The 24083-nt window shown below is 41.9% G+C and overlaps 1 protein-coding gene and 1 long non-coding RNA gene across 5 annotated transcripts in view; one reads left to right on the top strand and one right to left on the bottom strand.

The window, feature by feature from the left end:
- Positions 1 to 7563: 7563 nt before the first annotated feature.
- Positions 7564 to 9977, bottom strand: LOC114011951 (uncharacterized). Its single transcript, XR_003554107.2, has 3 exons — positions 9592 to 9977; positions 9125 to 9202; positions 7564 to 7871 (listed from the first exon to the last, which is right to left on the bottom strand). It is a non-coding gene; the product is annotated as an uncharacterized LOC114011951 (long non-coding RNA).
- Positions 9978 to 10153: 176 nt separating this feature from the next.
- SYT1 (synaptotagmin 1) overlaps positions 10154 to 24083 on the top strand; it is a 357757-nt gene continuing 343827 nt past the window's right edge. For 3 of the 4 annotated variants that reach the window (XM_055808602.1, XM_055808601.1, XM_055808603.1), the window contains exon 1: positions 10155 to 10497. The gene's annotated coding sequence lies outside the window, so the exon portion shown is untranslated. Of the gene's footprint in view, positions 10498 to 24083 lie in introns of all 4 variants that reach the window. The other variant, XM_055808605.1, reaches the window with a different exon arrangement.

Below are 24083 nucleotides of genomic sequence, written 5' to 3'. Positions count from 1 at the left end.
ACAATATTTTGGAGGAAAAGCACTGTAGAAGGAACTGTTACTGAAATTGTACTAAAAATTTAGTGCTAGAAAGTGAAAGACTCTTGCATATTTTAAGGTTGCTTCAGGGTATTCCAGCAAGCCCTTGAAGTTAAAAAGAATGAAATCGGAAAAAGATTTTTTCATCTTTTTCCAGACAGCACAAAACCCAATTCCAAAACAAACTTTAAACTCACGGTATGTTCTCCATGCAAAACAAAGAGTGTCTTCATTGCAATACCGGCTTTACTACTAGCTTTACTACTCCTATGCTAGCCTTACTATTTAATTTACTTTAGACTACTGCTAGTTTTATACTATACTATTACTGCTACACTAGCTTTGCTACTTTACTATTTTACTTTATACACTATTTTTGTTTTATTTTAAAATATACTATTTGACTTTTACATTAATTTACTATTTTATTTTTACTACTGCTATACTAACTTTACTACTCTGTACAACTTTCCTGCTACTATACTAGCTTTCCAGCTGCTGTAGTAGAGGTTAACATACCAGACAGCACAGAGATCATGACACTTAATTGTAGAAAATATAGCACCATCCTCCCATCTCAATATGGATCTGTGCATGACAGCTTGGAAAGGAAGTTTCCAATGTATGATGAGAAGGTACAAAGAGTGCAAGGAAAAAGTGCTGAGATACACATTCCAAGGTTGGATTATATGAATGAACATGAAAAGCATAAGTATAAATCTAGATCTACAACAAGAGTTGTATATATATACACTATCTGTATTTTTGCAAAGGTGATTCATAGACTACACCAAGAGTTGGATATATATATATACACACTATAAATACTTTGCAGAGGTGATTCATGGGTAAGCCTGTACTGTCTTTGGAACCAGCACCTTGATGCACACTGAAGTCTCCATCCAAGGTGTGTGTGGTAGCTGCAGCCACATTGCTGCAACCTGTAGAATGCAGGAAGGAGGCACGCTGTGTCTCACATTGGTTTCCCCTCACTGCAAAATCTTAGTAGTTATTGATCACTATAGACCATTATTTTTCATTTATTGATACTTAGTATCTGTTTCAAACACATGCTGTAATTGTCCCAAATACAGGGGTGCTCTCTGCTTCCCAAAGCCCACGGTGCACCACAGGCACTCTGAATCTGCTCTGCAGCCATCCTGACTGTGAGTGGCAATTTACTTCCATTTCTCCAACAGGAGAACCAGGACAGAATCTCTTAAGCAAGTTGTAACTTCCTACCAGGCTAGACTGGGTCATAGCTACATCTGAGCACAGTCTACCCTTTGCTGTCTGGCGACTTTGAACAAATGAAATTAATTCCAGCTAGTGGAACAACATCCCTCTCCAGGCCTGGAACTGCTGAAAGCAGGTTTTCAGGATGACGCTGAATTTCAGGACAAGAATAATCACATTTGCCCAGTGTTTGGTATACTGCTCTGAAGCACCTGATCTAAGAAGGAAGTCATTATCCCTTCAAGCTTAGTCATTCCTGATCATCAGTTTGAGCTAGGAGAATCTTCTGTCAAGAGCACAGAAATGCGCACAGACTTCCTGTACATCACCCATGACAGAATGGTTTCAGAGCAATCTCTATACTCCTCCAGTGCCACGCATTACACAGCTTCCCCAACTTTTCAGAGCCATAAATGGTGTTCGTATCACCAGCTGATCACCACCCCAGGGAATACAGCGTTACAACGGGAGGAACGGTTGTGGTCCCTCAGAGGTTGGCTCATGGCCTCCCTGACACCGATTTCATGAAGCAGGTGTGGGAAGCTGCCCCATTTGTGTCTGGTTCTCATCAGGGATGGGCATGCACAGGCATAGCCTTTCAGTTCTTTGATTTATAGCTGCGACTCTGAACCATGAATGCCAATCAGCAGCGTGTCGTTGCAGCAAAGAAGGCCGACTACACCCTTGGCTGCATCAGCAAAAGCCAGGAGGTCAAAGGAAGCAATCCTTCCCTTCTATTCAGTACTTGCAAGACCACATGTGGAGCATTATGCCAGTTTTGGGCATTGCAGTACCAGGAAGACACTGACACCCCGGAGTGAGGCCAGTAGAGGGCCACCCAGATGGTTATGGAACCGTCATCCTTCAAGACACTCAGAACTTGACTGGACAAAGCCCTGAGGAACTTAATCTATCTGGATCTGCTTTGAGCGTGTGGTTGGAGCAGATGACCCCTAAAGGTCTCTTCCAACCAAAGTTATTTTATAAATTCCTGACTACATGTTATTAGCAGCTAAACTTCATGACTATGAAGTTTAGCACCTGGATGCATCAAATCTTTTTTCTCACACAGCTCTCAAACCAACACCAGAAACAGGAACAGAACCGCAAATGGATCCTCTGTAGACTACATATACAACTCTTTGTAGTATGGCAGTGAAGGTTAGAGGTCCTTTCATAAGGGTACATAGGTTGCTGGGATCCTTTTGGAGGACCATAAGCTGGCCAGACATGTATAGTAGCATCCATAGTGAAGAGAGCCAAAACACACCAAAAGCATCAGCTGGCCTCTGCACTCATGCTATGAGATGCCTTTTCTAGGAGAGCCTCTGAATGTGTTCACCAACATATAGGGAGTACAGAAAGTCAGATGGACTATGAGTCACTGGCAAAAACTGGGAGTGCAAAAACACAACAGCATTTACATACCGACAAGACATTTGGTCAGACCATTTTTCATGTTCTGATCATCACTAGGGGTTCGATGTGTTTTTTCAGGGCAGGTCTCCCAACAACAGTGTGAGGCTGCCCAGCTCCAGACACAGTGAATATATTGTCATTGTGACTCCTGTAATCTATCGGTGCTCAGCCTACAGAGTTGAGCGTGTCACCATAAATGAGACATTAGATTGTAATTAAACTGGCAATTAAACTGTAAATAACTTCAGCAAATAACCTTTTTTTCCTCAAAGAAAACTGTCAAGTTTTTTTTAGAAGTGACTGCAGGAAAAATCAAACAATTTCTATTTAAATTAGAGTACAAGGGAAGGCAGACTACTATAAAGAGTTTGGAAAAAGTCAAACGTGGACATTTTTATGAACTCCTGTAAGAAAAAAATTGCATGACCAGTTTCCTTAAAAAAAATATCAATTGGTCAGAGATAAAGCTTAGTAACTTTCAGAGGGAAAGCCAAACTGAAGACTTAGTTAATAAAAAAACCTTAGCATTGAACAGGTCTTTTTAAACTTAGGAGGAATGACTGTTGCTCTAATAAATCCCTGAGGTTATTCTGCAGATACCTTCATATTTATGAAGGAATAATACTGATAATGCCTTTCTGTGATTATGGTGGGGAAAGTGTGGGTCATAGATTCCAGCAGAAGGAAGAACGCTAAGGCATGAAGGAGTCCACTGTAAGTCTCAGAATAACTTAATCTAGGCTCTCATCTTCAGAAAGAACATTTTAATTTAGAGTTTCAACATCAAAGACCATATGAAATCACCATTTCTTTGAAAATCCACACTTAAGGACAAGAAGATATTGGCCAAAATCCTTAAACTAATTAGTACCAAACACTCCTCTGGGCTGAACTTTTCCCTAGGATCAAATTACTGAGCTTAAGCTAGCAAGCTCTTAGTCCGACTTCAGTGTGGGCAAGAATGAGCTTCTAGTGATGAGAATCTTTATTATCTCCATCCTAAATTGCTTTTTAGTCTGTTTTTATTCTTTTTTTCCCCCCTTCTATCCATTAAGTAACATTCCTTACTAGTTACTTCTGTTCACATACAAACAAGAACTAAAACCAAACCGACGACTTGGCAATTTTCCATTCCTCAGCAGGGAACAATCTATTACTGTACTTCATCTTCAGTCATAACTCTGACTGTAGATTTTATCTCCATCCCTAAGAGAAAAGGAACAATCCTGATTCTTGCAGAAAAAGGTCTAATATCAAGGCTGAAGAGGACGATTGTGATGGTCCAGATCACTTCTCACTTAGGACTGGCAAAGTTATCACAAAATACATTCCCGGATGAACAGGAAGGACAGAGAAGAAGGAAGGTAAGAGGACTGGCAACTAAAGAGGTCAAAAGCAAAAAACTAGGAAGGTGATAGGGGATTCTCATTCACAGATTTATGAGCAGCTGAGGAAGATGATCTTGCTCCAGACTAAGTAAAAACTATTGAGTAAGGAAGAAGCTATGTCCCCAGTGTGCAAGTGGAATCTCTGCTCCCTTAAAACATCGTATTTAAACTCACGACTTGAATTAAAATTATGCACTGCTACATTAACTTCTTTGGATCTCTATGATAGCTTGATTTATAGAAAATAGCAGTCATGGAAACTGCTTTTAAAACAGCAGGTCTTACTACAGGTTTATACCTGTATGACTGAGGAGAATTAAGTTCACTGGGCAGGATTTATTTTGCTTTGCCTAAGCTTTTAAAAAGCAAGAAAGGTCTTTTTCACATTAACATATTTTAATGATTAAAAATGCAGCTTTGACTTGGATAAATATCTATCAAGGTTTGCAGAAGAGACATTACCATTGACCTTATCATCTTAACAACACTGTTCCAGTTGGAGAGCTCTATTCCCTTCTTATTCTTACGTAATTTGAAGGCTATGGCATACGCTATAGAAAAAGCAATATGGGAAACAAAACAAGCCTTTTAATTTGAAAACAAAATGGTGCTGCTGACAGACAAAATTACCAGAGGCAACTAGTTTACCGTATTGCATACTGGCTCAAACATAGCTGTGAAGAAACTGAAATTAAAATTTCTTTTTGTCTAATTATATTAATGATATATAATTTTCAGTTCATTCAGCCATGTGTTCTGCAAGCTTTTAAGCTCAACAGTAGTCTAAACATCAGAATTGTACAGTGACTGCATTCCTGTAAGAGAAGTAAATAAATCTAAAAAAAAACGGACAGAAAACATTATGAAAAGGTGACTTCTGTAAAAAAAAACCCTCACACCTTTATGATTTGGCATTTTAAATATGAATACCACGGTAACTTCACTGTGCCCTTGAAAGAAATGATAGTGTGAGCTAAATGAAAAAAAAAACCTACAAACAACAGAACCTTGAGAATTATCTATCAGACTACTGATATTCAAAAGTATTTTCTGAAATTCAGAATACATTAAGTAGTTTTTTACCCTAGTAACTCTGTCCCATTTTTAATTCCCATGGTCAGAAGCATGGCAGAACTGCCCATGCTCCATGGCTGGGCTGGCTTTCTGTTTCTTTGTTACATGTCTGCTGCATGTTGAAGGTTTTGTGCAGATCACAAATAAGAGACATGAAATTCAGGCAGCCTGAAGCCACAAGATTTTACCTACATTTCAGTATTATATTCTAATGCATGTATTATTCACCCTCCACTCTCAGGTTGGTGTAAATATAAGCATATTTTGCACTTACCAGGCAAATCATTTGAGTCTCTCAAATCAGAGTTATCCCTGTTTTGTACTGGAGACAATGGAATGTCCTCTTTTATGCACATTGTGACAATTAGCGGATCCATTTGAAAACACCTTGTTTAAGTCTCGACCCTCTTCTCAGGGGTAACAGTGACTGCCATTAGACAGCTCTTCCTCGCGTTTTGTGAAGGTCAGCTCCACAAAATTAAATTAGAAATCCCACCTCCCATTCTTTTTATTACATAGGCATCCGTATGATGCATATGCTCACCAGTGATTGGAAATTTTACACCGGGGAAGCCATAATGTCTACCACCATAAGGTAAGATCCAAGACTGATAATATCTCGGCACTCTGGAAGCTAACGGTTCAGTTAGTTTGTCATTTTATATAGTAGATTCTGCCTGAAAAGAAAACCAGGACATCAGTCCAGTTTGTCCTACCTGCACCGAAAATGCGTTTTTTCTGGAATACCACTCTGAGCACCACTTGGTGAAAACTGATTTTCAAAGTGGGGAGGAGTATTAAGGATGCAGGCTTGTCAACCCAAAAGAGAATCCCTGAACTAGGGGCACCATCTACAGGGGAACAGACTGATACTGACTCAGATCTGTCCTTGTGTTACAGAGCTGACATCTATCAAAGCATATGCAGGCTTGTTTGACTACACTTGAACACTCTGGTAAAAGAGTAATTCCATTTTAATTTTCTTCTATGCTGTCACAGCATCCAGGGGCCCTGGGCGCAGAGCAGGAGCTCTCTGTGTCAGCTGCTATACAAATGCAGATTAAAAGAGACCATCTCTGCCTAAACAACTTGGAAGCAGCAGCTGATGTGTACGGAACAAACACAAGAAAACAATGAAATCAAATGGCAAATTGAGACAAACATCAGTCAGCAGAATAATAAGTTCTTTGATTTTACCCCTGTGATTTTTATCTAGAATCAAAACCAACCCAAAACCTCAATAGTTGTTTTCCACTCCCTCTATCCAACTCACAGTCTCACGCATCGCTCCAAAAATCATCTTCAAAGACCTACTTCATATGGTTTTGTTAGTTGTGTATAGCTGAATAGTTTACTATTTATTCGTTTTACTGAAGCTTAATTCACACTTTTGGGACTCAGCTTCCTCACTTTGCTTTCATGTCTTTCAGGTTCTCCTGATGTAGAGTTGGCTTCCTGACTGGGAATGCGCCTTCTAAACACACCATCATCAGCCGGTATGTGTTACACAAACTTTACTGAAACCAAGCGTGGGACAACAGGGCACTAAAATGGGATTCCAAATTTTTAATTTTCAGCTGTACATACCAGCCCTTGGATTCCCCGTCAACTGGGAAAAAAAAAAACCTGAGAGCGGGCGTTTCATCTGCTAAAAGAAGTATCATAATGCAATTGGATCTTCCTTTGAAAAGCTGTCCCATTTCCCTAAGCACAAGACAATTTCTTTGTCTTCAGGCAAACAAACTACTCTCAAAATAAAAATCTTGAGGATAGGAAAGATCAAAACAAAAGGGAAACCAGGAAAAAAATAACATGACCATGAAGAACAAAGTAAAAGCATCTTTCTGTTCAAAACAGGTACCTGAGATCTTGGACAAGACAAGGCTAGTGAATAATTTCATCATGACAATCACAGTTCAGTTCTTGTTAAGTTTCCAGTTCTAGACTCTCCCTGGTAAGTAAATTAACATGCCATCATTATCATTTACTCATTCACCTGCCACTGGTGTGCCCTCATGATTTATATGACTTCCCATCTTGAACATCTAATTGTGGCAGTTGTGGTCCTTGGTCACCAAAGGACGACGTCCAAAAGAAAACGGATGACAGCTTGGGCCTAAAGCCAGAGCTCTGATTGCTGTTTTTGATGTGCTACAATTGTTGTTGCTCCTGAACTTGCCTCAGTTCAGTGACTGTAATTCTAGTATCTGCCCTTTATATGTCATAAAACTCGCCAGGATAGGCCTGAAAATATTTTGGTTTCACTGGCTTTGGCCCAGGGTTTTGCCACCTTTATGGAGCAAGCAGGAGTCTTTTACTTTCAAAACCTAGTGTTTATGGCTCATATCGCTTTCTAATCTTGAAGGTTTTATCTTGAAGTCATAGTATACAGAGAGTAAAAAATAAAAATGGCAAAGACAAACATTGCACCATTTCTGGTCTCGCTTTTTTATTCAGATACTTCCCAGATGCTCGTCAACCTTTGGCTCAGTCAAAGTCTAAATTAAAAGCAAGGAATATGAAGGATATAACAGAGTCTTGTTCTTCATTTCTATTCGGTACGTTTCCTGATGGCACTTCCAAATAGTAGACACTATTTAATGATGCACTAATGCACATAAAACCAAAACAAAATGAAACAAAATAGGTCTTGGGTTTAGAACATAATTCCTTCTGGATTTGCATGTTTCTTCTTTTTTTCTCATGATAGGATACCTTCTTCTTCCCTGAACACAACTGTGGAAGACATAACAACAGTAATTACAATGATCTGTGTTTTCTGAGTTTAATGGCTAGGACTTGGTTAGCACTCCAAGCATTCATCAAATGGCTCCTGAGCTCCTCTAGCACGTCCTTGCCCATTATCGTTCAAGTTTCACAGATTCCTTTGGTTTTATTAACGTCATGACTGGACAGCAACTACCCATTTCTTTGAGGATGCAGTAGTGAAATAAAACTTCCTCACAGGACTGGAGACATCCTGTATGAATAAGCTTTTGGGTACAAAAGGAACTGAAGGAAGTATGTGTGCTAGAAGGAACGCAACCTTTGCAGCAATTTCTCCACTGCAAATTACCAAGCTTAGAAAAGATTAGGAGAAATCTCTCCTACCACTCTCCTAGCCCCTACCGCACCTGCCTTTTTTTTTTTTTTTTTTTTTTTTTTTTTTAATCTAGCAGAATAAACACCTATGGACTAAAACAGAGAGTGAGAAAGTGATGGTATACTCCTCAGGGCTACTGCCAGACAGCATTTCTGTTCTGTACTGTCTATACACTAAGAGAGGGCTGTTAGGCTTATGTGAAGTTTCTTGTCTTTACTTAAATACTAAGACAGAGTATGATGTGTCATGCCTTGCGAATGCCAGACTCCCACAGACTTCTGGCTGTGTGGCTGTTAGGAACACAGCATCAGGTTCTCATAATCAGTAGCATTGAAATGTGTGGGTTTTTTAACTGACCAGATAAATGATCCTAGAGAAAACAGTTCTTGATATCTATTGTATTGGGAGAGAGAAAACAACCACACTTTTAAATCACACAGGGTGATCTGGGCACGCAGGCGACAGCTTCTGCATATGCAGTTTAGATTACGGTGGTCCCTCCTTTCCCTAGGTTAGCTAGAGCCGGTATTTGCTTTCCTTTTCCCTTTCTCCTCTCATGACCTAATGTGCTCATATAAAGAAACCTCATATTGTGACTAATAGACCTGAAAACGTATGTCCAGCACTGACAAAATTTTTAGAAGCAAATCACACCATGAAGGCATGGGTGGGGAATGGCAGGACGATGTTCTGTTGAAGGCACAGTAAGTTACTTAGGGAATGTGGGAGCCTTCCAACTTGCTCGGTTACTCACTAATGATGGCATACGGGCTCCTCTCTTTGCCAACATTTGCTATTTATCATATTAAGATGTAATTCAGGTAACTTTCTCTCTCACGTACTAAATGTAACCAACTAAATGGTTGTGGAATACATTACTACTTACTCAAGTTTTCTTAGAAATTCAGCAGGATCCCGTAGTACTATGCATCAAGCCCGGGCTGGAACCTGTATGTTTGGTACCCTGTGAACAATTAAAGGTTATGGGCAACTCTTGCATAAGTACCACACTATTATTTTACAGTTTTTCACATAAAATTATGTTTTCCTCCCGTGCCTTTGAGGGTGCAGATGCAACAATAATATACGCTGAAGAACAAAGAACTTTAGTCTGTTGTGTTTTTAAAAGCTGAGCTTACATCTAAATCTATTTCCATTTCCCTCTGGAACTGGAGCAGCTTTTTATGTTATATTAAACATTAGACAAATAGGGTAGATCTAATTAAAAGTTGAAGAAATGTGCTTCCCTTAATTGAATTTGCTACAGTTACATTTTGCAGACCAACGTTAATCAAAGCTCCAGTTCAGAGTGGATGGATCAAGGGAATTAAGTTAACCCTCGCATGCCCTTACCTGAACACGCGATACGGTCTGCTCTCGCATAAGCCACTGACGCCAAACACGACTCCCCGCTCAGTCGCGACTGCCCGGCGCAGGCTGCCCAAGTGCCCACCGGAGCGGGAGGGCCGCGCACCGCAGGCCCGTTAAAAGTACCGAGTACGGCGGGACTGCGGCAGCGCCGGGCGGGGGGCGCCGCCCCCGCTCCCCGTCGCCCCCGGAGCGCCCCGCAGGCGGCGCCGCGCCCTGCACGGGGCACACAGGTCACCCGACGGCCGCCGCGGCTGTGGCACGGCACCTCGTGCCGCCCGGCGGCGGCCCCGCGGCGGCCCCGGGGGCCGCGGTGCCAGCCCCGGCCGCCATGCGCGGGGATGCCCTCGCCCTCCTCCTCCTCCTCCTCCTCCTCCTCCTCCTCCTCCTCCTCCCCCGCCTGCCGCTGGCCGGCCCCGCCCGACGGGGCAGACAGGGACCGCGCGGCCGTGGGATGGGCGAGGCCGGCGCGGCGGCTCCACCCATGGTGGGCGCCGTCCGATTGGCTGGCGGAGCCCGTCTCCCCGCCCCCCAGCCAATGAGGGCGGCGGGCCGGGGGTGATGGGCTGCTTCTCGCGGGAGGGATTCCTGGAGACGCTGCAGTGTGGCGGCGCTCCCGGCGCCGCGCATCCCCCGTGCCGCCTCCGCCTCCCCGCCCGCCTTGCCTTGCCCTGCCCGCCGGCGGCCGCTGCCGCTGAAACTTAGAGCCCGGCGCGCCGCCAGCCCGCCGAGCGCAGGGGGCTGGGGCAGCCTGCCTGCCGTGCGCGGGGGCGGTCCACCGCGCACCTCGCCGGCCACCGCAGCCTCGCCCCGGGAGGGGCCCGGGCGCGCGTGGGGCCGCCGCGGGGGGAGGCTGAAGGGCGAACCGGCTGCACCCGCCCCGGTTGCCAGGTAAGGTAGCGCTCCGGGGCCGCCGCGCCCGGGCGGCGTCGCCTTGGGCGGGGGGGGGTGGGTGTAGGGGGGGTGGGCTCCGCTGCGTGGGCGGGGGGAGAGCACATGCTGGGGGGCGGCTGGCGGCGCCGCCTGCCCGGCGGCTCTGCCCGCAGCTGCCGGGGGCCCGCCCCCGGGGCTCTCCCGCGGGGGGCGGCTCAGACAAAGGGGGCGCCCGCGCCCACCGCCCCCCTCCGCCACCGTGCTCCGCCGTCGCCCCCCGCCCCGGCTGTGGCAGTGGGGCGCCGCCCGCCTGCCCCCCGCCCCTCCCCGCCGCTGCACGGGGGTGGCCGCCGGGCCAACTTGCCTCTCCGGGTGTCACCCGGGTGCCGCCGCTCCCGGCAGGGCGGTGTGTCCCGGGGGCGGGCGGGGGGCGCACCGCCGTTCCTGCCCCGGCCCCCGCGGGCAGCGTCCAGCCGCTTGGGTGTCAGTTCCCAACAGCCTTTCCTGCCCTGCTCGGAGGGGCTGTCAGCCGACTGCGTGTCCTTCCCGTGCGATCCCGGTTTGTGCCCTCGGACGTTATTACCGTCGTTTTACCGAGTACCGCCCGCCTGGCCGTGCTTTCGGGTGCGTTACGGGCAGTTCCGTAGGCGCACGCGGCATGGATCGGGGCTCAGCGCTCTGCTTTAAAGTTAATAATCGCCTATCAAACTCTGCTAGGCAGAGCAGTGAGAAAGTGGCAAAGAATGTTAATATTTCTTTTGTTTTTAGTCGTCTGGAATAAAGATGTCAAAGACTACCGGCTTCTGGTAGTCAGTATAGTAAGTAAATTAAATGTAGTCATTGGAATGAGCCTTTATGGCACTCTCAACAATCTGTAATTCAATCATCTCTGATACGAGCTGCCTTTTGCTATTATTCATCAGACCCAGCTGAGTGATTTCTGTCAGATGGGAAGTGGTAGAGAGAAATCTCTAGGTAAATGTAACTGAAAAAGCTTTCCAAGTGGAGTCCTAAATGAGCGCAGAAAAGCACTTGGCCACAATCTCGAGACAGATGTTAGCATCCAAATAAATAATTTCTTTTGGTTGTCCGGGGGATGTCAAGGCTGATTTTCCTTATTTAATAGCCATTTGCAGGTGAAGAGGGAGCTCTGTGTTTATTACCTTGTAAACTCGATGCAAAATGCTGTAATGCAATAATATTTCACTGTCTCTGAAATAATATTTTCTGTACAAAGGTCGGTAGAGTAATTTTAGATACACATACATGTTGTAGACCTCAACTAGACTACTAATCAGCCATGGCAATATTGATCCTCTGAGCAGCTATGCAGTGTGCCGTCGGTATTGTGTGTTAATCTATTACATGCTGTTTAAACTGCTTTATTGTGAGAGAGAGTTGCTTCATCCTAAGAGGCAGAAGATGATCATTGGAGACCTGAGGGGAGGCTCCTTTCTCTGGTGGGCTGACATTTAGAGTTATATATGAGCAATTGTTTCAGGAGTGACCCTGAGAAGGGGAGGGGGAGCTTCTGGGTGCAAGGACAAGTAGGCAGCAAACTCATTTGCTTTGTGAGGATGTGAAATGACATCTCTAGCTATGCTTAAGTAAACCCGCTCAGGAAAAGTGTAAGGAGATTCCACGTGTGTCTAGAATAGTATTTTCTTGCCTGTCTGGGAAACAAATGACCTGATCTTATGTCTTAAGAGTCAAACATGCGTATCTCTTCCAAGCTTTTTGGAATTGTAGTTCTATTAGTAGTGTTTGAGGGGAATATACTTTTACGTGGTCTGACTCTTGGCTTGTGGTATAGTTGCTCAAAATCTGTATGCGTGCAATTCATAAATTGAAACTATATAGCTTAAAAACACAGTGTAGGCAGCTTGAGTGAGAAGAGATAATTTAAAAAAGAACCACAGGGCAGAAGATAATGACATACTGTAGAAAATAATCATACTCCCGCACTTGCAAAAGCATGATATGCTCCAGTGTAGCCATTTCATACAAGCCCAATTTTCCCTCGCGTTAAGAGTGCCTAAGTGAGCCTTATTAATGTTTGATGCAAAATATGTTAAATCCATTTTAAGGATTGATACTGGAATTTAAAGAGGTAGCTCACAGACTTAGAGCAGTTCTAATACTTCCCCAGAACAAATGTGAAAAATAATAATTTACCACGTATGCCATAGCAGTGCAAGTGGGATATAGCCTTCTCTAACAGTGACGGCCAAGAAGCCCTTTAAAACCATATATACTAAACCAGCGTTTCATTTAACAATCTGAAATGTTCTCTTACCTTGATCATAACTTAAATCAGATACAAGAGCCCAGAAAATGTTCAGTGTTGGTTAGAGTGGTAGTCGAGAAGGTGTGAGATAAGGGAAAGTTCTGTTTATCAGAAACGTAGGGGAAAACAATCTATACTTTTCTAGCTAGCATAGAGAGACCGGAAGCATAAAATCAATTTTTATGGTCTTTCGGCAGGGCTGGCTGTAATAAGTAAAAAGGAGCAGCTTAGTGTCTTGGCAGAAGTTTTTAAGCCACTCGGCTATACAGAACTCTGTTAGTTGATGTTTCCTCCCATGAAAATGAAGCTCTTATTTATTATATCGCAGTCTTTTCTTGTCCATTCAGCAGTCTGATTACAATTTTGAAAATATGCGTGAGTGTGTATGTGTTTAAATGTGTATATAAGTATAAAACCACATAAATTCTTACTGGGAACTGCATTCCGAATAGGAGTGCATGGAACCTTGTATTACCTGATGTGGAAGAGACATCAAAGTTTGCAATACAATGGAAAAGGACAAGAAAATACTTCTGCGTATCCAGAAGAAAAGCATGGAGGAATTACCATGATCTCCTTCCCTCTGCTGGTGATGCCTATGTAAATGTGCAGTTTCACAAAGAGAAATACTTAATCATTTGATTTACTTTGATTCTCTATAGAATGTTTCTTTTAAACATTACTCGGTATCTAGGAAGAAGCTTAATTAGAAATACACATGAGGGAGGCTTGTTAGCCTGTTATGCATTTTTGCATACGGCTGAAATTTACTAAGGATACTTGAGGTTAAAATAAAAGCATTTGCCAGACTGAATAAGCAAAGCATTATGTTAAATATTTTCAGGATTGTTAGGTACAAATGACCTCTTTGCTAGAGCAAGCTTTGCTCCCTCCGCATACACCCCAGTAAGGGGCAGGGGGAGGCTGGGAGATGCTGGCTATACTGTTCCATCTGTCACAGAAATGCCAATACCAAAGCAGAATGCATTAGGAGGAGGAAAACTGACAAGAGCTCTTCATGATTTCTTCTGGTGAGAGGATAAGAGCTGGTTACAGGCGATCGCTTTCGGTGACTACATGGGCTAGCAGAGTGATTTGTACAAGCAGCGTGTAGAAAAAGTTGTCTCGTTTAAATGAAATAAATATTTGTTTCCTGAGGCATGTAATGACCAAAAGCTAGATAGGAGCGCTAATAATAAAAACGTCTCTTTAAGTATTGCTTTTGACAAATGTCTGATCAGAGTGTTTTGGAGGCTGGCTTTTCTATCCCCCACTCCCCGCCCCCCCCCTCCCCCCCCCCCCCCCCCGCCCCCAGTGACTTAAGGAGTAGCTCTTCATGGGTCTTCCATTTCCTACAAATGCTTATGAGAGCATTGATTATTTCTCTTAATCTGTTCTTATCACTGCTAGTCTGGAGGTATTTCCCCAGAACAGCAGGCACTAAACACTTCTCCATCCTAGTGGGAGTGATGTTGCCATCTTTTAAATTCTCAGAGGTTTGTCAACTCGGGATGGCATTTCTCTTTTCTGGCCATCCCTAAAGATTCTGGGAGAAACGTGTCAGAACACAAAGTAAATCTTGAATGTCTCTGTGTGGTGTAGTTGTCTGATAAGCTACTAATATTTATATTGATCTCCTAAATGGAAGACCATACACTTTTTTTTTTAAAAAAAAAGTGTCACCAGAAATTATCTAAACAATTTGTTACTCATCAGCTCTGAATAATTATATTAATATACTATTTCAGGAAAATAAACTTTTACTTTAGAAGTGGCTAAAAACAATTTGGTTACTTTAATGATGCTGTCTGTAAGTTTCCCCGATCATTATTCAGGATTTATGGTAGTAGCCAAAGGTACTATAGTAGTTTTAATACTGTAGCCATGATTGTAGTTACTAGGTAGTATGGTACCTCACATATATGAGGATACATGCCTCAAAGCTGCTCAGTGATGATTTAATGAAGTTGATTAAAACTCATTTACAGGTTTTGCTTTGTACTTTTATATTAAGGGTATTGTTTTTCTATGGGTGATTGAAAAATCAGTGTAGCAGTTGCAATAGGGGAAAGCTGGTAACCATTACCCAGCTTGGCTCAGAGACTGTTTGCCTGCAAGTTTACTCATGTCCATGTGTTTGAATAACCATGTAGATGTGGCAGTTGAGAATAATTGGAGTGCTTTTGTGGAAGGTGCTGTGGAAATCAACTGTTTGCCAAGGAATCTTTATCTGATTCAGATCCCTGCCTCTAACAGCCGTATATTTTCTAGAAAAAGTGTATGCATACACCATCAACAAGTGGACATGAGACAAATTTGGAATGCTTAATGGTCACTTGTAACACATAGTTTAATTACATTTTTTTTTATTTCTTTCCAAAGCTGTGAAGAGTATTTCTTCATAAACATCTATTTTTTTATCATAAAATCTTAAGAATATGTGACAGCTACGAGTGGTTTGCAGTTTTGGGCTTTTTTTTTTTTAAAGCTAAATGTGGAAACAAGGAAAACTTAGTGTGTTGTTTCAATAGAAGACACAAGCTACTGGAGAACAGTTGAGGGTTAAAGATGGATAGTGTAATACATCCGAATCAAAACAGTTTTGAAAGTGTGTTGTTTTTGGTTTTTTTTGTTAAAAAAGGGCTGTTCTGTTTCTTGTTGAAATTTTAAGCTTTTGTGTTTTGACTTCAGTAAGATATTTGATTTAGCTTAGGGTGATGTTCTGAGTATAAGAAATAATATTGTAGAAAGGAACCATTGTCCGTGTGAACAGATTAAAATTTTTTTACTTGATAGATTGCAGAAGATAGAGTGTATGGGGAATCGCCATCTCCATTATTCCAACTCCATTCATTATCCTTAACAATCATCTGGAATAATATGCAGACTCCATGAGAATACTTTTGATTTTTTTTGGTGCCAATTTCATTAAGAAGGTTGGAAAAAGTGCTATTATAGACCTACTTAATTTGGCTTCTCCTCCTACATCTGAAGAGGTATTTTAACAAAGTGAATTGTAATACTTTTGCCTACTTCAGTAAAAAAACAGTGATTTCCCCATGAAGATGGCTCTGAGAAAAGACTTAGGGTTACATCCAGGGAGTATCTTCTGTCTTTATTTTAAAAAGTGGTGAAGTCATGTGGACCTGTAAACACTGAAGTGTTGAGAGTAGGGGAGTTGCCCAACTTCAAAAAGGGTTCTGGACGACTAGAATTAGTTTAGAGAAGGGACCCAGAAGTTGTCATTTCAGATGTGCTAAATCTGTTTCTTAATGAGACTCCTAAAAGCTTACCATTCTCTGTGGCAAGCTGTATATGCTGGGAACTTCCTTGATTGCCGCACAGTAAAAATACTGGTATGGAACTGTTCTCTAGTACATAAAAGTTCACACAGCAGCCTGGTCGGGCATGCAAGCTACAAGAGCTCAGATTGGAAATAAGGTGTCGATCTCTTATCTATCAGAGTAGCAAGTGTATGGACCATTTTACAGAGATGACAATTTTCTGCCTGGAGTTTAACTTTTAACTAGACCAGGTACGAGTTCTAGATTTGGTATAGAAACTGCTGGATTTCTGATTTGTGTTAATCCATGAGAACAGAGTAGATAATCAGCTCTCCTTCTGGCCTTGAAATCACCAACCCATTGAACTTGCTGCCATTAACTCCTATTGTGTCTCTTGGATTAAACGATTATTATTTTTTTTTGTAAAAGGTGATGACATGCTATTTGTGTAGTGTGAAGAGATTCTGTCTGAATTTCTCTTAAGCTGCCCTTGTATGTTATAATCCTATTTTGTCCCACCTTACCGACAAGAAGTTCCTATTTATTTATCTAACTGGTGTTAATCTTTGGGACCTGATTTAAAGCCCACTGAAACTGATATCTGTTCCTTCCATTTATTTTGTTCCTCTGATGTGTCCTAAAACTAGAAATTGTGCTTAATAATAGGAATTCTGTTTAAAAAGGGAATGCCTGTTGGCCTTTCCAATGTGGAAGGGCAAGTACCATGTGTCCCCTTGGTCTGGCTTGAACTTGTGTGAATATGCCTGGGTTAGTCTGCAGGTGCCCATCAGCTGGGAGCTACCTGGAGGGCTGGGTGCTGCCAAACCCCTTCTGGAGCTGGCCTTGCAGGTGGCAGTTGTTGTGCCTGGTATGTGCCATGGAAGCCTGGCATGAATCTGCTTTGCACCAGGATAAGCTTGTTTTGGTGAGGATCTTCCATGTCCCTTTTCCATGTGTCTGTGGTTAATTGGTGGTTGGTAATGCAGCAGGTGTCTCTTACAAGGGGATGCAGCTCTAGGCTTACCTTTGAGAGGGTCATCCCACAGAATTGCGTAGTCCAGGCGAGGGTGGAAGGCAGACCCGTTTTTGACTGTGAGTGGAGTGATTGTTGTATAGCAGAATTTCAGGATGCTGAAACTAAAGTTTACCTCTTTTCTAACAGCCTAAGTGTTTAATTAAAAATATATTTGTTAAACATTGCATTTGATAACTACATCTGGGACATATTTCTTCTGAGGCAATATTAATATCTGACAGTAGATGCCTTTTTGTCTTTTTTCCATAGGTTTAATTTCATCTTAGTTGTTTTTCATACACTAATAGCAAGAAGCTGCCTTCTACTTCCTCTTCAGGTGCAGGTTTTTTTACTTCAAGCTTTGTTAGCTGACTTAGCTGCTAGTTAAAGCAGAAAACCCCCAGGAAATACCCATGTGACCTTGACAGAGGTCAGTTGCTTCTTCGCGGTATGATGTAGCTGTAGAAGTTAAAAGCAGTGAAGGTCTTGTATGTTTGTTTCATTTTTGCAAACTGTGCATAATAGGATTGAAAGGTTTGTTTAATGTGTATTTAGTGCTCATTTAGCTCACTAAGAAAATGTCAAAAGTGAAAAACCTGGGACAGAACCATCTGAAGTCATGTGCTGTGTTTTTTTCCTGCATTTGGTGTTTTCAAAACATATGTCCACTTCCAGTAATGACTTGGACCTGCTTTAATACCTGATATGCAAATATTGGCTTTACAAATCATACACTGGGTAGTAATTTTGCACTGTTTGCTCTAGAATAAATTACTCTTTATAAATATTGATGGAAGTTCTGTGTTATAGGTGAGCAAGGCATAAAGCTCACTATCAAAATTGGCATTTTAGAAAAGAATAATAGTAATAAATATTTTATCTCAATATCAAGCAGCTTTTGAACTGAGTACTGTTTATTCATGTAGTGTCAATTGGCTTCTGAAGCGACAACCAGCCTAATGTCCATTAAAGGTGATGAATTAAACTTCTGTAGTCACAGGAGAGGCTGTCTCCGCTGTAACTGAAGGATTCCAATGTATTCTTAAAACCAAAACCTTTTTCTGCCTTTCCGGATAGCTCATTGATATCTGTACCCATCAACAGAGTTCCAAAATGTATGTGTTGCATATAGGTGAAAGCAAAAGTAATTTGCACAGTTTTAATGGAACTTGTCAATATTACTCTATATAGCTTTTTCAAAATTCCTTTTAGTATTAACGTGAAACTGGGAGCATTTAATTTGCTTTGGGTTGAAATATGTCTTTTAATATGGCTCTGCTCTTCAGCTACTTCTAGAACAATTTACATTGAGTTCAATGGTGTTAACTGATTTCACAGAATAAAGCTAAATTATTTTCTGGAAGAGATTATCACATGGCACGCCTTAGTCTGTGATGTTACTGCCTTCTCTCACTCAGTTCTGTGACCTTTTCTGTGATGAAGAAAAGTAATCTCTTCTGGGGAGGTAAAACCCAAATCTCTTAGCATAGTTTGCAGTGTTGGCTTTAGATGTTTTAAGTAAGTGAACGTGTGAATTTGAAAGGATGAACCCAAGGGTGGACAGAAGGCCATAAGTGGTTGTAGTGGGTGCTGAGCCTGGCTGCAGACATATTCAGATTGTTTTAGTTAACAGATTATTTAAGGTTTATTCTTCTATTAGGCCAAATTGGCTATTTCATGGGTCCTTTTTAAGATAACTGGATTGAGGGTTCTGAATAGCTTAGGAGTTACGCTGATGAGGTGGTGAAATAACTTATCCTTAAACTGTGAAAAAAAAATACTAGTTCAGCCTGTCCTACTTACAGCCATAGTGCTGATAAGATACTGAAAAGGTAGTTGCTTCAGTCTGGCTTACAGGTAGTTGTACTGAGGAAGTTTGAGGTGGGTTGCAAATAATGGAGAACTGTGCTTAGTGTTTGTCTCGTGCTATAGTATTTAGAGAGGAAAAAAAAAAAAGTAAGGGAATGTACTGAAACTTTCCTACTCTTAAAGCCCACCACCAAGTTTATTAATTGTGATTAGTCAAGTTTGTTGTAGATTAAAGCGATTTCCCCAATATTACTGGGTATATGAGTTTTCTGTATGTATGTGAGATAGTAGGAGTGGGAGGTATTAAAGGTAATGGGCTTAGGAGTGCAGTGGTGAGTGGAGGGGGCTGTAAGTTGTTCAGTGGTGGTCAAAAACTCTGTATGTGTTGGTGCAGAGGTAGAGCTGATCTACATAGATGCTGCACAGCAGGGATGGAACCAAAACCAACATTAGCTGGTTAGTCACAGCAAGTTAGTCTCTGAGACTAACAGGCCATAAGCATATTCAGCATATGGGCTAGCCTCCTTGCAAACGTGCATACAGTCACAGCATGTGCAATAGCTATCAGTTTTAACCGTAGTAAATACATGACTCTTTTGGCTAGATAAGGCGTGCTGAGCGAGCCTGAAACGGGTCCACGCTGAAGTTTTGTCCCCTGTTACAAAGCAACTGCTTCAGGCCACGTTGCTTTTTCCATTGGACTGAGCCTAACATTGTATATCCACATATGGCTCACTTAGACCAGAATTCTTGTTAATGTGTTTCTCAGTGAATCACATTTCCTTTTATTAGATGAGCTGAATTAGACCCTAGAAATTTAGATTATCTTTTTCCTTCAAAGTGCTTACAGATGAGTTGGAAGGCTGCATAAAAAAATAATTTGTTGTCGCCACCCCTTAGAATAGCTAGTTAGGCTTTTAAACCTATTTTGGTTTTGTAGGCTGCTTGCCTGGACACATGGCAGGGGGCGGGGGGGGAGTGTGGGGGAACCAACCCAGTATTTTATTTCTTTGGCAAATATCCTAATGTCTGGTGGGCAAGTTTCTACCTTTTTTTTTTTTTTTTTTGTATGGAATAACTGAGAAGATCTGGGGGCGATGGCTCACCTCTCCACGTCCTCTGTTAATATAGTGAATTCCAAATGTGGGTTGTAACTGGTGTTATCAAGAGCTTCTTCATGTTTGTAAGAAGCAGCGTTTGCTCTGCAGTCCCTTTGGAACAGGGCCTGACATATCTTGTAACGTGTTTATACTGTGCCTAACCTAATAGGATCTAGATCTTTGACTGGGGACGTGGACCGTTGTGCAAAACAAATAATAATTAGCCCAAATGTTGAAGAAGTGCCATTATTTGAGGCCCCTAGAGATCAATAAACAATTCATTGCTGTAACCATATCAACCTTCTCCTTCAAAGGGATTTTAATTGTATCATGGAAACTTCATACTTGAAAATGTGAACGCTTGTCTGTTGGGCACTCTGCTAGATGTAAGTGCATTTTGGTGGTCATTAAGGCTGTACTGTTCATACTAGGGACATGGACACTCAGTTTAGAGATCTAATTAGAAACTATGCAGAGTCATTCTTTACAACCTCTTTACCTTCATCCTGGCATAAATTATGAATTCATCAGTTTTGAGTAGAAAAAACATCCCTGTTTCCCAATAATCTGATACGCCACTTTCCAGTTGAAAACCGGGTAAACTGTTTAGCTTACTTCTGAAGAAAGCTATTTTACGCATAATGCCGTGCTCACAACTGAGATGTGAATTATTTGTAGGTGGGATGATACGAAGAGGCTAGATTTTAGCCTTTTGTGGCCAGAAGGGAATTTATCTGGCATAAAGGAGATAAACTAGTTCCAGCTCCAGTAATACTTAAGAGACTAGCTACTTCATGCCTGAAAGCAATTTCTAAAGGTTTCTATGATAAAGGAATTAGCAGAGTTCTGCTACATCAGCTTCCCCAGTACAGGAGCTAGTTTATCTGTCTGGAGGGTGATGTAATTATTGGAGATTTCTACTCCTTCTTTCAATGAGAAGTTGATACAGGAGAACATCTAGTCCTACTCTGGTACATGATGGTGGAAATGGGTGAAACAAGTTGAAATCTGAAACTGTAACTGCTCAGGTAGCCTGTTTTGAAGGTAGACCTGAAGACTTTGGGTAAACATTTTAGGATTAACTTTTTGTGGCGTGTACAAGTCTGTACACATCAGGTGGTTTATGTTACGTAGGAGCCAATCAAAGTAGTGTCCTATTGATGTGGTGAAACACAAATCCCATATGACAGATGGGGATCAATGGCAGAGGGAGATTAAAGGATGGGATTCATCTCATTTAACTTTAAATAACCTCAGAAGGTGATTCATTTGACCTACCTTAGGCATCTGTCTTGGTTTGAGAGGGACTGCTCTCTGGAGGCATCAGTTCCTTTCCAGTGACTTTAAAACGTCTGGGATCACTAGATGAGACTTAATCATCAATATCTTACTGCAGTTAGTATTACTGTATTTGATTCACAGGAATATGTCAACCTTGGTAGTGCAGTAGCTTTGTGCAAAGGTCTAGGTTTAAAAAAATATTTGGAGATAAATATTTTGCTGTATAGAACAGCAAATTTGTCAGTCTACGGGGTCTGTGCAGTGCTGTCAGGAAAGAATGAACTTTATATCTAGAAGAGGAGTTCTCAATAGTAATGAAAACTACTATCAGCTCCACAGAAAAGTGGACATCTGTTCAGTAAAACTGTAAATTGTATTGGAGGTGGCAATACTTACTTATGGCTATGGGCAGTTTGTTGAAGGTGGTTTGTCTGGTCTGTGCTGATGGAAGTGGGCTTGCATGAAAGGAGGCGCCTTGCATTACTGTGAATCACAACAGTTAAGAGAAATTATTTTCTGAAATTTGAATACTGAAGCTGGTATGGAGAGAGCTGTTGGCTTTGCCAGGCTTTGGATCTTGCCTGAAGCGTGCAGGGGGAGCCAAGCAGATCTGCATAGTTGGTAGCGAGGGAAATGATCACGCTTGACAAAGTATGGGAAGGCTTGTTGTATCACTTCTCCCCTTGTCAGCAAAGCTCTTGGAGGAAAGAAGAAAAGCAGCAGTTCAGGTGTTGCTAGACTGTATGTTTTCCCCTTCTGAACTGCAGTAAGTTTTGCCCCTGAACAGGCATGGTGCTTTGGGGGTTAGCTTGGTTCTTCCTCGCCTTGCCATCCTGTGTGCTCCCTCGGCCCTTCCACCTTAACATTATTCAAGGCTATAGTTTTCGTGTGGCTTGTGACTGAGGTGAGATCATGTTTACCGAGCTTTGTGTAATTTGTACATGGAAATCTGCTCAGATGATCCTGGTAATACGCAACCCCCTTAAATTCACGGCATTGCATCTGTTTATGTGGGTATATACTGTGATGTTAAAGCTTCAGGGTGTAATTTCTTTTTTTTTTCCAGTTAAGTGCTGTGGAAAATAAGCAGGGGAAAAATTCTGCTACATTAAGATAAATCAGAAGCTGGTAACATGGAGAATAAAATAGTATGTATATTTTAGGGTTATGTGATTTCTTCCTTTTAGAAATTGGGAATTGGCTATTGGTTTCACAGCACTGTGTGTAGTAGGGATTGTATCTTCGTGTTAGGTCTCAAGTCAAGGTAAACTAGAATAGCCTAGAAAGAAAAATCCAGTACTCCAAAAAATTATGTCACTGTAAAATGGTTGTCTTGTTGACATCTTCGGTCATGCAAATTTCTCATTCCTTTCTATTCTTCCTCCTTTGAGTTTGCAGCCAAACATGATGTTTTTATAGCTAAATGAACCTTTATAAGCTAGACATCAACTGTATATAAATGTGGAACAGTACATCTAAAATCTGTCACACTGTCAAAGTACAACTGTTTTCTCTACGAATATGGAAATTGTCACTTATCTGCATTCTGTGCCCTACTCCCCCCCCCCCCCCCCCCCCAATATGTTGATATTCACCCATGTGAAAGAGGTCAATTATACCCTGGCTGTTGTATAAATAATGCAGGAGTTGTCAGTAGCAGAGGAAAATTTATGTTAGAAAACTGAGGGAGTGAATAAGGAAATAAAAGCACCTTTTAATGAGGCCAGTGATCTCCCTTTCTATTTCCCTTCATGTTAAAAAAAGGTATTTAAAAAAAAGCTTTTAGCAGTTGTAGTTTGTCATCTAAGGACTGGCTTTAATAAATTTGCATTCAATCTTCTATCAGAGTATTTTGCTCTAATTGCCATTTTGATTTTTTTTTCTCGTTTGTTGTTTGTTGTTTTTTTTTTTTTTTTTTTTAATCCAGGCTTTGCTGGGAGCAGGTACTGGGTCTTTTCTCTTGGCCAGGATTGATGCTTAGCAGTGCCCGAGCTGGAGGAATACCTTGGGATCATGATGAGGCACAAAAGGGAGCGTGCATCTCTCTCTTTTTTTTTTTTCTTTTTTTTTTTTTTTTTTGTCCCTAGCTTTATGGGAAACACTTGGAAAACACAGTGCAGTCTGGAGCCAGGCTGCCTTCAAAGTAAATTGGTTTAGGTTCATTAAAGATGGAGTCCCGAACTTTGGAACAGCTGGGGTTGGTTCTCGGTAGCTGTTGCTGGTACAGCCAGACCTGGGTGCTTGCTGGGGCACAGGCTGGGTTGGAGTTGCCATGAATTTGCCCAAGCTAAATAGCACCATGGTTGAGTGGCATGTTGGTGGCTAGTTCACCTGGGATCACTCTTTTACCACATTGCAAATGTACAGAATTTGTTTAACTTCTTGTCTCTTTCCTCCAGCTGCTGTTTCTCTCGAGTATTATTCTGAGAGAGAGAGAGGATGCTGTGGCCTTAAATTTAGTTGTGTTATAAACAACCGCACAGAGGGTCTTGCTGAGCTGACAGTTGTCTTCAGCAGAACTTGCTAGGCTGCATGTCCACTGGGTCTGTGATTCCTCCAACCAGGGCATTGACAGCAGATGAGCAGTGTACTAGTCCTTGCCTCTCACAACTAACTCTGTTTTCCAGTGGTGACGGTCTTAATGTCGTTGTTAAAAAGGATACTCACAGAAGGAAGCAAAGAAAAGTATGCGTCTTTGATGAGGCTTATAACAGGACTAATAAGGAGATAAACGAGTGTCTCTGTTTTTATTTTATCAGGGAGCTGAAATTTTCCTTGTTATCTTTACTCCTTTATGATTGAGCTGTTTGTTTCCAGATGGCTCCTAT

This window comes from Falco peregrinus, chromosome 6 (assembly GCF_023634155.1).
Source record: "Falco peregrinus isolate bFalPer1 chromosome 6, bFalPer1.pri, whole genome shotgun sequence".
NCBI lineage: Eukaryota > Metazoa > Chordata > Aves > Falconiformes > Falconidae > Falco > Falco peregrinus.
The sequence above is the reverse complement of the archived record's forward strand: the minus strand, read 5'-3'. Positions and strand labels throughout refer to the sequence as shown.